The sequence below is a fragment of the Selaginella moellendorffii genome, unplaced genomic scaffold (genome assembly GCF_000143415.4).
Source record: "Selaginella moellendorffii unplaced genomic scaffold, v1.0 SELMOscaffold_77, whole genome shotgun sequence".
In the NCBI taxonomy this organism is placed as follows: Eukaryota; Viridiplantae; Streptophyta; class Lycopodiopsida; order Selaginellales; family Selaginellaceae; genus Selaginella; species Selaginella moellendorffii.
Genome location: NW_003314338.1, coordinates 274,157 through 286,001, shown reverse-complemented (window position 1 = coordinate 286,001; position 11,845 = coordinate 274,157). Strand labels below are relative to the sequence as shown.

General features: G+C 43.5%; 1 pseudogene; it reads right to left on the bottom strand.

Annotated features, from left to right (window-relative positions):
* Positions 1-8,435: 8,435 nt before the first annotated feature.
* LOC9642878 lies at positions 8,436-10,707 on the bottom strand (annotated as a pseudogene).
* Between the last annotated feature and the right edge of the window lie 1,138 nt (positions 10,708-11,845).

The following is an 11,845-nucleotide window of genomic DNA, read 5'->3' as shown; positions in this document are numbered from 1 at the left end:
CGCTTTGGGCTTTCACCCCTTGACCCGTATTAGTATTTGGACTTAGGCTCTGGCTTGATCTCGGACCCAATTTCGGATCCGACTTCGGATCTCGGACTCCGACTCGATCTCGGACTCGATCTCGGACCCGACCTCGGAACCGGGCTCGGACCCGGATTTTGGATCTCGGACTCCATCTCGAACTCGGGCTCGAACTCGGACTCGAACTCGGGCCTCGAGGCGGGCTCGGACTCGATTCCGGACTCTATCTCGAACTCGATCCTAGAGTCGGGCTTGAGACTCGATCTTATTTCGCTTGGTCCCATCCGATGAACTCTTTGTCATTTCGGTCAAGCTTTTGGGGATCCTTTAGATTACGACATCTCGGGGAGTCGGTTCCTTACAACTCCACCACCCATAGAAGAAGTTCGATGCCCACATCGAACGTCTCGTTTTATCCTACGACTTGTTGACCATGTCTCCGGGGGCATCCCCCCACTTAGCGGTGTGCCTAAGTTAGCCTCCCCGGCCAAGAGCCCATGACAACGGAATATAGGTGTCCCTATACCCCTAACCTCACCACGCCCTAGTATGGGGTCGGGACTTGAACCCAGCCTTGCTTTACTAGGGGGTTGGGACTCGAACCCAACCTCCCTAGAATACGTCTACGGATTCGACATCCCCGCGGGGAGTCGGGCGTAGTGCCCTACGCCTGGTCGACCTATCCAACCCATGCTAATTAGCTTACCTTTGGCACGCCTTCGGGTCCCAACATATGCCACTTGCTCAACTTTGCAAATTGATATTTTTTAATTGAATTTTGCATAAGTACATAGAGTTCTGCCTTGCAGAAATTCCTCCACTAGATCTCGTGCGTTCGCTAGGTTCTCCTCCGGTTCCCATGTTGCTTCGCAGTGTGGAAATCCTTTCCACTTCACATGGAACTCTCTCACCTCACGTCCTTGTCGCTTGCTCTGGCGCGCATTGAGGATGGCCTCGACTTCGTATTCCTCTTCCCCTTGGATAACCTCAGGTAAAGGTCTCACTTGGTCCTTGCGAAGCGGATCCTCAAAGTACGGCTTGAGTAAGTTCACGTGGAACACTGGGTGCATCTTCCCCATCTCTCGAGGAAGTCGGAGGCGGTAAGCCACTTTACCGATTCGTGCCTCAATCTCGTAAGGCCCCGCGAACCTGCTTAAGGAACTCAAGATCAATTCATTTATAGGAATACATGCATCTTTACCTTTGGGTCAACTTTTGGCTGATCCCACTTGGTAGTCTGAGGTTCTTGGTGTTCAGCCACACCTTCTCCCCAGCTTGGAACTCTACATCCCGACGCTTCTGGTTCGCGTATTTGGTTTGCCTTTGTTGAGCCCGTTCCAAGGAATCCCTTACTAGATTCCAAATGCTGAGTCTTTCCGCCGTGAATGCCTCCACTGCGGGCAACTCTCCATGATACTCAGCCACGCCGAGTTCCACAGGACCTTCAATAGCTCGCCCATTGATGACTTCCCATGGACTCACCCCGATACTCGAATGTGGTGAGTTGTTATAACACATTTCCGCAAGTCCCAAATGACTTACCCAATCGGTCTGGTCTCCCGAGACATAGCATCGCAAATAATCCTCCAGCTGCCTATTCACCCTTTCCGTTTGTCCGTCTGTCAAGAAGTGTTAATGCCAACAACTTGACTTAATACCCCATACCTGTCTGTGGGTGATAGGCTGTGCTGAATTTCAACTTGGTGCGATACTATTCTAGGAGAGTCCTCCAGAACCTACTGGTGAAGATCTTATCTCGATCTGAGTTGATCTCTTCCGGTCTTCCCCGCACTCGAACCACTTGTTCGAAGAACAGCTTCGCCACACCTTCTGCATCCACCTCCGTTGTGGTGGGTATGAAATGTGCCATTTTCGAAAATCGGTCCACCACCACGAATATCGCATCAAACCCCTCGCTTGGGGGGAGTCCTGTGATGAAGTCCATCGTAAGACATTTCCACGGGCGATCTGGAATTGGGATGCTTTGCAACAAGCCCCCACTAGCCTTAGTCACGGCTTTTACCTGTTGACATGTTGGACATGTCTTTACATAGTCTTGGACGTCCTTAGCCATATCTGGCCAATGGTACTTCCTTTTGAGTAAGCCCATCGTCTTGGGCACTCCGCCGTGTCTCGCAAGAGGTCCGTCATGACACTCTTCTAAGGCCACCTTCCTTAGTTCCCCTTCTGGAACATACACCCTCGTTTGCTTGTAATAGATGAGTCCGTTGCGTTCCGCATAGCCCGTTTTTTCTTCCGTTGGCAGCTCACCTCTCTGGTGAGCTTCCTGCGCCTCTAGATTCCTCAGCAACACTTCTTGTGCTAGACCATCGTTCTCATATGCTGTCCGCACATCGTCCCAGAAGGTTGTTGTTGCGCTGGATATTGCCAACCTCAACCTCGCTTTTCAACTTAGCGCATCCGCCACGATGTTGCTCTTCCCAGGCTTGTACAGAATCTCGCAATCAAACTCAGCCAAGGCATTGGCCCACCAACCTTGTTTCCCTCTTAGGTCGGGCTGTGACAAGAAGTGTTTTGTTGCCACATTGTCCGGGTAAACCTTGAAGTGTCTCCCAAGGTAGTGTCGCCACTCCTTGAGCGCCTTGACCACCGCAAACAATTCCTTCTCGTGGGCAAGCCACTTCTATTGAGCCTTGTCCAGCTTTTTCAAGAAGAATGCTATCGGATGGTTGTCTTGCTTCAAAACTGCACCCAACGCAAAGTTTGAAGCATCCGTTTCTACCTCAAAGTCCTTACCAAAGTCTGGTAATGCCAATACGGGAGCCTTCCTCAACTTCCCTTTGAGGTGGACGAATGCCACCTCGCATTCCGCTGTCCACACCATCTTCCCTTTTCCTATTTGGTCCGTTAAGGGCAGGGCTACTCTCGAATAGTGTCTGATAAACTTTCGATAGTAGTTGCATAGCCCCAGGAATGCCCTCAACTCGTGTACATTGGATGGTCGCTCCCATTCCTGGATCGCTTGGACCTTCTCCAGGTCCATCTTGAGCCCGTCCTGGCCCACCACATGCCCGAGAAACTTTACCTCTTGTTGAGCAAAGTCACATTTGCTCTCTTTAGCATATAGTTTGTGTTCTCTTAGTTTCTCAAACACCTTCGCCAAGTGTTCGGCATGCTCCTCTAGCGTCTCGCTATAGATCAGGATGTCGTCGATATAGACGACCACAAAGTGATCCAGATAGGGTACAAAGATGTGGTTCATTAGCGCCAAAAATGTTGCCGGCGCATTACATAGCCCGAAGGGCATCACCAGAAACTCAAAGCTCCCATACCTCGTTCGACAGGTTGTCTTCTCGACATCTTCCTCGGCTACCCTGATCTGGTAGTATCCTGACCTTAGGTCAATCCTCGAGAAGTATTTTGCCTTTCCCAACCTATCGAACAGGTCCTCAATCCTTGGCAAAGGGTATTTGTTCTTCTTTGTATACTTGTTGAGCAACCAGTAGTCTATGCACATGCGCATAGATCCATCTTTCTTTTTCACAAATAACACCGGCGCCCCATACGGCGACTTGCTCAACCTAACATACCCTTTGTCCACCAACTCCTCTAGTTGGCACTTGAGCTCCTTGAGTTCTTTTTTGTTCAAACGATAAGGGGGACGAACCATTGCCTCAGCACCCTCGACCAGCTCAATCTTATGTTCTATCGGTCGTGCTGGGGGTAGCCCCGCCGGTAGCTCCTCCGGCATGGTATCCTGGAATTGGTCCAACACCCGCTGGATCACTAAAGGTACTTCTTCCATTCCTGTCTTTTTGTCACTCTTCACCGAGAGTAAGCACAAAAAGGCCGCCTTAGTTCCTTTAGTGAGTTGTCCTCTCGTGGACACCAGGTTTAAGCAGGAATCTTTGGCCTTGCTTTGCCCTACCTTTAGATCCTTCGCCTCCACCCTAGATCTTCTTCCTTGGGCATTCGCCAGTACCACAAGGTTTCTACCTTGTCCATGCAGGGCTACCACAAATCGATTGAACCAGTCCATTCCGAAGATCACGTCAAATCCCACCATGTCCAACACGGTGAAATCCATGTCCACCTTCCAAGTCCCCACTTCGACTCTCGCTTGTCGAAGTACCTCATCAGTGCTTTGGCTACCTTGAACAAACTCTATAGTCCTTGGTTCGCCTAGCCGCTGCACCGTTAGTCCGGCTTGCCGGACTATGTCTGCAGCCACAAAATTATCCAAAGCACCCTTGTCAATAAGGATTTTAACAAAGCTACCTCCGAGCTTCCCTTGGAGGGCTAGTAGATGTCGCGAACGACTCTCTACCAAAGTTGCTCGTGTAATGAGTAACTTTGAGTTAGGGACTGGATCACATACCTCCGTTTGGACTTCACCCGACTTGATGGCCATATTGGCTCTGGCCTTCTTCGGGTAGGGACATTCCCTCGAGAAGTGTCCCGCTTCACCGCAGTTGTAGCATACGTTATTTCCCACGCTGCTATATGACTTGACCTTCTTATCTGTGGGTTTGTCTCTTTTCGCTTGACTCCCCCACGTACTCGCTTGCTGGCCACCGGATCTGCCTTTCCAGAACCCCGAGGACTCATTCTTAGAGAAACTCTTCTTGAATTTCCCTCTGCTAAACGTTCCTCTTGGTTTGGCCCCTTTGCTAAACGTGGATCCCGACCCCGTCGTGTTCCCCTTTCGCAGGTTATTGTTGAAATGCACCTTGATGGCCGCATCCAATGCTTCCTTGTAGTTGGTCGGGTTCCACCGCATTACTTCGCCGCGAGCCCAGGTTTGCAAACCTGATATGAAGGCATGGAACGCATCCATATCCCCCATATCCATGACAAGTATCCTCTTTGCCATAAACCCATTCACATACTCCTGAATGGTTCCGGTCTGCTTCAGCCTACTCAGCTCGTCTCTTAGATGCAGAGTAGCATTCGGAGGAACGTAAGTTGCGCGGATCCTCGCCTTCATCATTTCCCAAGTGGCCACCAGTCCTTCATTGGCCTCTGTCGTTCTCCACCAAGACTTGGCATTATCTGCCAAGTATGGTTTTGCACATGAGACCTTCTCTGAGCTCGGTAATCGCAACGCTCGAAAGTAGTCCTCCATATCGTAAAACCAATCCTCCACCAACTTATAGTTGTTCACTCCCTTGAAGACCGGTGGGGGCTTTGGTTTGTACTTGGGAACTACCTGAGGGCCTGATTCCACTTCGGTCTGTTCGACCTTGTCTGATTTTGCCTCAGTCCCTGCCGAAGGGTCCGCACCTTCTGCGCTGCCAGCATCCACAGTCTTTCGCTTTTTCTTCTGCTTCTCGTCACGCTTTCGCTTGCGTACGAGAGTCTCTAGCAGGGCATTGGTCTGTGCCAATTGTCCTTCTAGAACATCCAATCGAGCCTTGGACGACCGAACCTCACCACCAGACTCCTGTTTGGAAGTTGCCTCACTGGAGTCTTCCTCATGCAAAGATTCCTCATCCATAGCCTCCTGTTCGACCGGAGGCTCCAGCTCTGGAGGAGGTTCCGTCTCTGCCTGGGTTCGCTTACATCCTGCCCTTGCCATCTCCCAGCAATCCGCCTCTATCCTTCGCTAGAACTGAGGAAGACGCTCCGATACCAAATTGTAAGCCACAAATTTTTCCTTTCCAATTTGCCAGCTTACCTCGTCTATCCGACCGACTCTGCCTTGGCTTGTGCTAAGTTCCCTCGCCAAGGTTCCTGTCTATGGTACCAGCTCTTACTTGGTCCTACTTGGTTTCAGCTACTTACTGCACGAGCAACGGAGTGTTAGCCATCCATCTACGGATTCCCAAATCTCTCCCAATCCCCCTCCCCGGGTTAGACTGGACTTAAGGTTCGGCTACACTCCCCGCAGGCACAAACAGCCAAGCACACCAAGCCTCCAGATTCCTAACACCCCTTGGTACCACAAGACTTGATCATGGGACCCTCTAAATCCCAAGTCTTGGGTGCAGCACTTGCTTCGGGACGTCGGGGCGAAACACCGTGGCCTAACGGCCCGGTATGGGTACCTCTACCCCCCCACTTCCATCCCGAAGGGAAGGCCCAAGCCCCTAGGAAGGGCAAGGACCAATGAGCCACAAAGTACTCAAATGGGGCACCACTCCACCTGAGCCAAGAGCACCGCAGTCGGTTTCCCTTTCGGGAGTGGGAGCTGCTCTTGAGCACTTCCCTGGGTGGCCCCTCCGGCACCACTCAGGCCCATGCTCACTCCCACCCAAGGCCCCTCGGCCCCAGTCTCAACCTCAAGTCAGTTTAGAAGCACCACTGGAGAGTTCCTTCAAGACTGGTTCCTAGACCTCACTATCCCTACTATACTTTTGGAACCCCCTGCAGCCCCCCCCCCCCCTGGGAGACGCACGCTTTGAGCTTTCACCCCTTGACCCGTATTAGTATTTGGACTTAGTCTCTGGCTCGATCTCGGACCCGATTTCGCATCCGACTTCGGATTCGGTCTCGGACTCGATCTCGGACTCGATCTCAGACCCGATCTCGGACCTGACCTCGGACTCGACCTCGGACTCGGTCTCGGACCCGATTTCGGATCTCGGACTCCGTCTCGAACTCGGTCTCGAACTCGGACTCGAACTCGAACTCGGTCCCCGAGTCGGTCTCGGACTCGATTCCGGACCCTATCTCGAACTCGGTCCTAGAGTCAGTCTTGGACTCGATCCTCAACTTGGTCCTATCTGATGAACTCTTTGTCATTTCGCTCAAGCTTTTGGGGATCCTTTAGCCTACGACATCTCGGGGAGTCGGTTCCTTACAATATATAGGCAAGTTGCATTTGATGATGCTGCTAATGAAATTGTAGGGATGCTTCCATATAAGCTGATGATTATACTACTTTTTTTGGGCTGTAATGGACTCTATTTGATCAAAGATGTATAATCTGAAGATTCATTGCAAGCTCGAGATCTACAGAGATACTGAGAAATTGAACCTTTTATAGTGGACTTGACACTTACAAGAAAAAATGTGCGAGAAAACAAAAAGTATGTTTTATTTCTTTCTACTATTGTTTTATAATTTCTTGTGTGTGGTATCAGGTTTCTAAATATAAGCCAAGTTGGAGCTTTCAAAACTAATGTTGTATAGAAGCTAATGAATGATTAAAAAAGATTGTAATAATGTAATTAATTACAAACTGTTAACATTAACTAAGTATTGGCAAACATTGCTACAGACTAGATTTATTAAATATAATTTTTGTTACATATAAATATGTGAATTAATAAAGAATTTTAAATATTAAAATTATATTATTATCATAAATATGTAATATTAATACTGTATTATAATATTGTCACTAAATTTATCAATACTGTAATCTAAATAATAAAATGTTTATATACATTAATAATAATCTAAATATTATAATGTATAATAATAAGCTTAATAATATAATTTGAATTTTATTACATAAACTAAAATTATTTTCTAAAACTATGAGTCTATGATATAGATCATATCATATATGGGAGGTCATATAGAGCAGAATACAAAATAATAATCACTACCGTTGCCACAATGGGTATCTATGTACATGTGTGATCTTTTAAATTTTTAGTTTCTTCCTCTCACAAAATATCAGGTTTTTAGATTTCATAATGCAAATTCAAAATAACACTTTTCAAAATTTTATATTAGGTATTTTGAAAAAAAATTTAATATGCCTTTAAAACCTTATCAACCAGAACATGCTTCAGCAATGGATCTCAAACATTTTATAAATTATAATATACAAGATAACTACTATGAAAATTAAATGATAAAATACTTGAGAAATAAAAACTTAGAATAGCTAAGTCTCATGTTAATAGCTAAATCTATTAACACCCCTGAGAGTGTTAAATACTTTAAAGAAATGGCACTTTACAACAAATATAGTATTTGAAAATTTTACTTGATTCAATATTTTTTCAATAAATTTATAAATATATATAATTCAACTAAAAATTTATATTTAAATATTTGATTAAATAATGAAAAGGCTCTTTTACTCAAAACCCTTTACTTTACTATTACCTTTGGAAAAAGATCTTTCCAATAAACATAATATTTTTTTTGCTCCCATAATAGTGATTGGCTTTCATGCATTCTTATTCTTATCGGTTGCAAGACAACCCAAGATTGGCTCAAAAACTTTAAAGCCCATGTTGTGTTCCTGAGATGTTACACCTCTAATTCAAAACAATCTCTAATATTTTAGAAAAAATTTGAAGAACACAGAGTTACTTATTAAAGAGAAAAATTAGAAGGCCCTTTACTAAAAATCCTTTACTTTACTATTACCTCTGGAATGAGTGAGTGGCACAAAACAATCCTCTTGTTTCAAAACAATCTCTTTACCTCTTGATTCAAAACAATCTCTATAATTCTAGAAAATATTTGAAGAACACAGAGTGAGAAGCAATTCACAGTCTGTGAATATACAAGATGGACAATGCCGCTATCTCTATCTGTTGCGGCAGTTGTAAGGAAATGTAATTGATAAAGGATTGATACCTTGACTCTGAAAAGTTTGTTACCATAAACGTAATTTTCCAGCCAGATTTCCTGCTGCACACCATTTGAGAGACACAACGGATGATAAATTCTTGTATTTCAACAGAGGCACTTCTCTGCATGATGATGACAAAAGGCCGCATAAACTCACTCTAGAAGTTGTAATTTGCAAGCTCTTCACGATCCATGAGTTTCATCGCTAACTGCCGCAGAGAGTCCATGGCATACATAGCAACTGAGAAATTGCTTGAACACCCAACAGTAACAAAATAGTCAGACAATGTATTCTACATCCTGCTCCAGACCAGCCTGATCATATTGAAGTGCCTATACAACAAGTGAGTGAATACATCACAATCAAATCACTTACGAGATTTCCACAATTTTGTGAGACTGAACACTCGTGGATCAGTAGGAGATCGCAGTTCATCCATGGACACTTTGCATAATGCTTTTACAAAGTCCACAATTCCTTCGCTACTTAAGGCTTGACTTCGAGTAAAAAATTTGTTAGCTTCGTTTGAATCGATTTGACCAAGCAAACTGAGATTTGAAAAGAGATTACTCATTTTCTCTGCAGTGACTGCACCAGGTATTGGGCTCTGCCTGCCACCAGTACTGTCGTATGGTCCTGGATGTGCAGCTAGAGCAGCAAAATGCAATCTTCCTTTTCTTTTTGGAGCAGTTGATAGCTTAGTATTTTCTGGATCGTTTGAAAAGAAAGTAGCATCATGAAGAGCCGCCGATGAGATAAAGCTGATCAATCGTGAAACGCATGTAAGTACATGCTCCCATGTGTGCTGCCAATAATTTCCTTATTCATTTGCAATATTTGGCCTGGGTAAGCACCATATGTCGTCACACTAAATTTATCTTGATAGCATTCACGTTTTTCTACTTGATATCCACAGGAGAATGTAGCGATGTAAACTTTGCAAGAGAAGTCACAGAAGCATCCTGCATGCACATCACTGCAGTGATATGTATCTCATGCCTGAACCCTTCCAGGCACGGTGAAGTCACACCCTCGTCGTCTCTCTTGTCTAGTGGGACACTAGGCCCCGCATCCCCATGAAACTTCTACCATTGGCTTAAAAATTTCCATGTCTGTCGCAGATCTAGTAGAAAATGAAGGCAATGCTACCAATACAATAAGGAAACAGTGAAGCTTACTCTGGTTTCTCAGCTTTTTCTTTGAGCTGATCTTGCATATAACGAATCACGTCTTCACTGGACTCAAACAGTCTCTTCTTTGGGCTTTCGGATAACTATTTCATGATGTTCTCAATCCCAGCAGGAAATTATTGTCCTTCCCAGCTGGTTTTGTGACCGGAATAACATTATCCGCTTTCATTTTAATTTCTTTGTTCACTATACGGTCGTATAGTCCTCCCATAAACTCTTCAGGAAGATCCTTTCCATCGTCAATACCTCCGTTAGTTTTTATAAATGCAGCTTTAGACATCTGTAATAGCCCATGAGTGAGATCTTGGAAGGAAGTGGAAGCATTTGCTCACCTCATCTTTCACCATCGGATTACAGGTGCAATATCGCTCTGCAAATTTTTCCATTGTCCTATTTATCTTCTGATCTCCCAGGGAGACTGAATCCCATCAAGAATGTTCGTATCGACATGTCAAACTCCATATTATGACAGTTGGAGTCAACATAGACGTGCATAAATGAAAACTCCTCTTTTTCACCCAGGTAATCCCCGATCAGGCCTCTGTTGAGACCTATGGTACTCAGGAGGAACTTGACAACCTCTTCAGGAATTTTCTCCACTTTCTTGGCTTTTACAATGAAATCAATACCCTTGCAGGCTTCTGGTTGAATAATATGATTCCTTCCTGCAGTGTAAAAAGCTTGTAATTGAATGCCCAGTCCTTCATGCATCCCTGGTGTATAAGGTGGAAAGTTACAGACGAAATTCACAGCACTTGCGCTTATTTACAATGAAGCAGGGATAGAGATTACCTGAAGCTCAAGCTTGCGAACACGTCTTTGCTCAAGAGTAAGTGCACTTTCAGTTGATGCTTGATCTGTTTCTAATGGTTCAGCCGACTTCTGTAGCAATAGCTCCTGCTGTGGATACGGTTGCAGCCTCCCAGTTTGCCATTTTCCATGTCTGATCTGCTGAAGTATGGAGGGTTCGAGGTGCCAAGTTTCTTCTCCATCCATGAAGTGTTATCACCCTTATGCCATGTGTTTTAATCTAGGCTGTTGTTTGAAAGTCTTTAATTATCAACCATCAGATTTTAAGTATATCCATAAATAATATTCTAAAAATAGAATAAAAGATGCCAGATGCCATATGCCAATAGCACTTTCAAATAAGGGAGTACTAGCAAAAGTCCTAGCTACACTAGGAGGATTGTGTTTATTTTTGATGTTTTAGTAATTTCAAAGGTTGTAATTGTAATTGTAATTTTTAACATAATCATTTTGATAACATACATAGTTAAACATCTTTGTATTTAAATATCTTTATATTTAAAATCCCTTCTACAATTGACTCTATCAGTAACACATATCATAACATAATATATATAACTCATAACATTATATTACATTTAAAACTCTGTTTGTTGAGTGAAGTTTTCGATCTTCTATAAATGAAATTGCTCAATATGGGATCATATGGCCAGATGAGCCATTTAGAGATTAAGGTTTGGTAAATAATTTTTTCTTTTATTTAAAATCTATATAATTCATAAAAAGTGTTTCTTTCAGCTCTAAAATTTTTCCTCTTAATAAAATAAGTTTTACTTAAGTACACTAAAATATAATGATATTAAAAATAAATATTTAAAATTCATTTAAACTACATACATCTAAAATATAAACATTGTTATAGAGTTTAGTTTTTAGATTGAAAGTTTTGGAATTGTATGATACTAAGTGAAAGATGTTACCTTTATGTGTTATATTTTATTTTAATAACTTTTAATATTTTACAATTATTTTATTATATTTTAATTATTTTATTATAAAAATTATATTTTATTTTATACTGGTAGCATCATGTACCTCATCATATACACATCACAAAAAAATACCTTGAAATTTACAAAAACACTGAGATAATAACAATAATAGGGTAAGTTTTTTAAGATTGGAGCCATTGCTTTATTACTATCTTTCTTTTGATATGTAGAATACCAAGACATAAAGTGAGCCGGATAAGACAGTCAAAAGGTAATTATTTCTTGTTTAACACTAATAAAGCATTGTGTGATCACGCAGATCCTTTATGATAAAATTGTCATAGTGACATGGAACAAAGGATGGAAGTAAGCATTAATCAGGAATAACTATA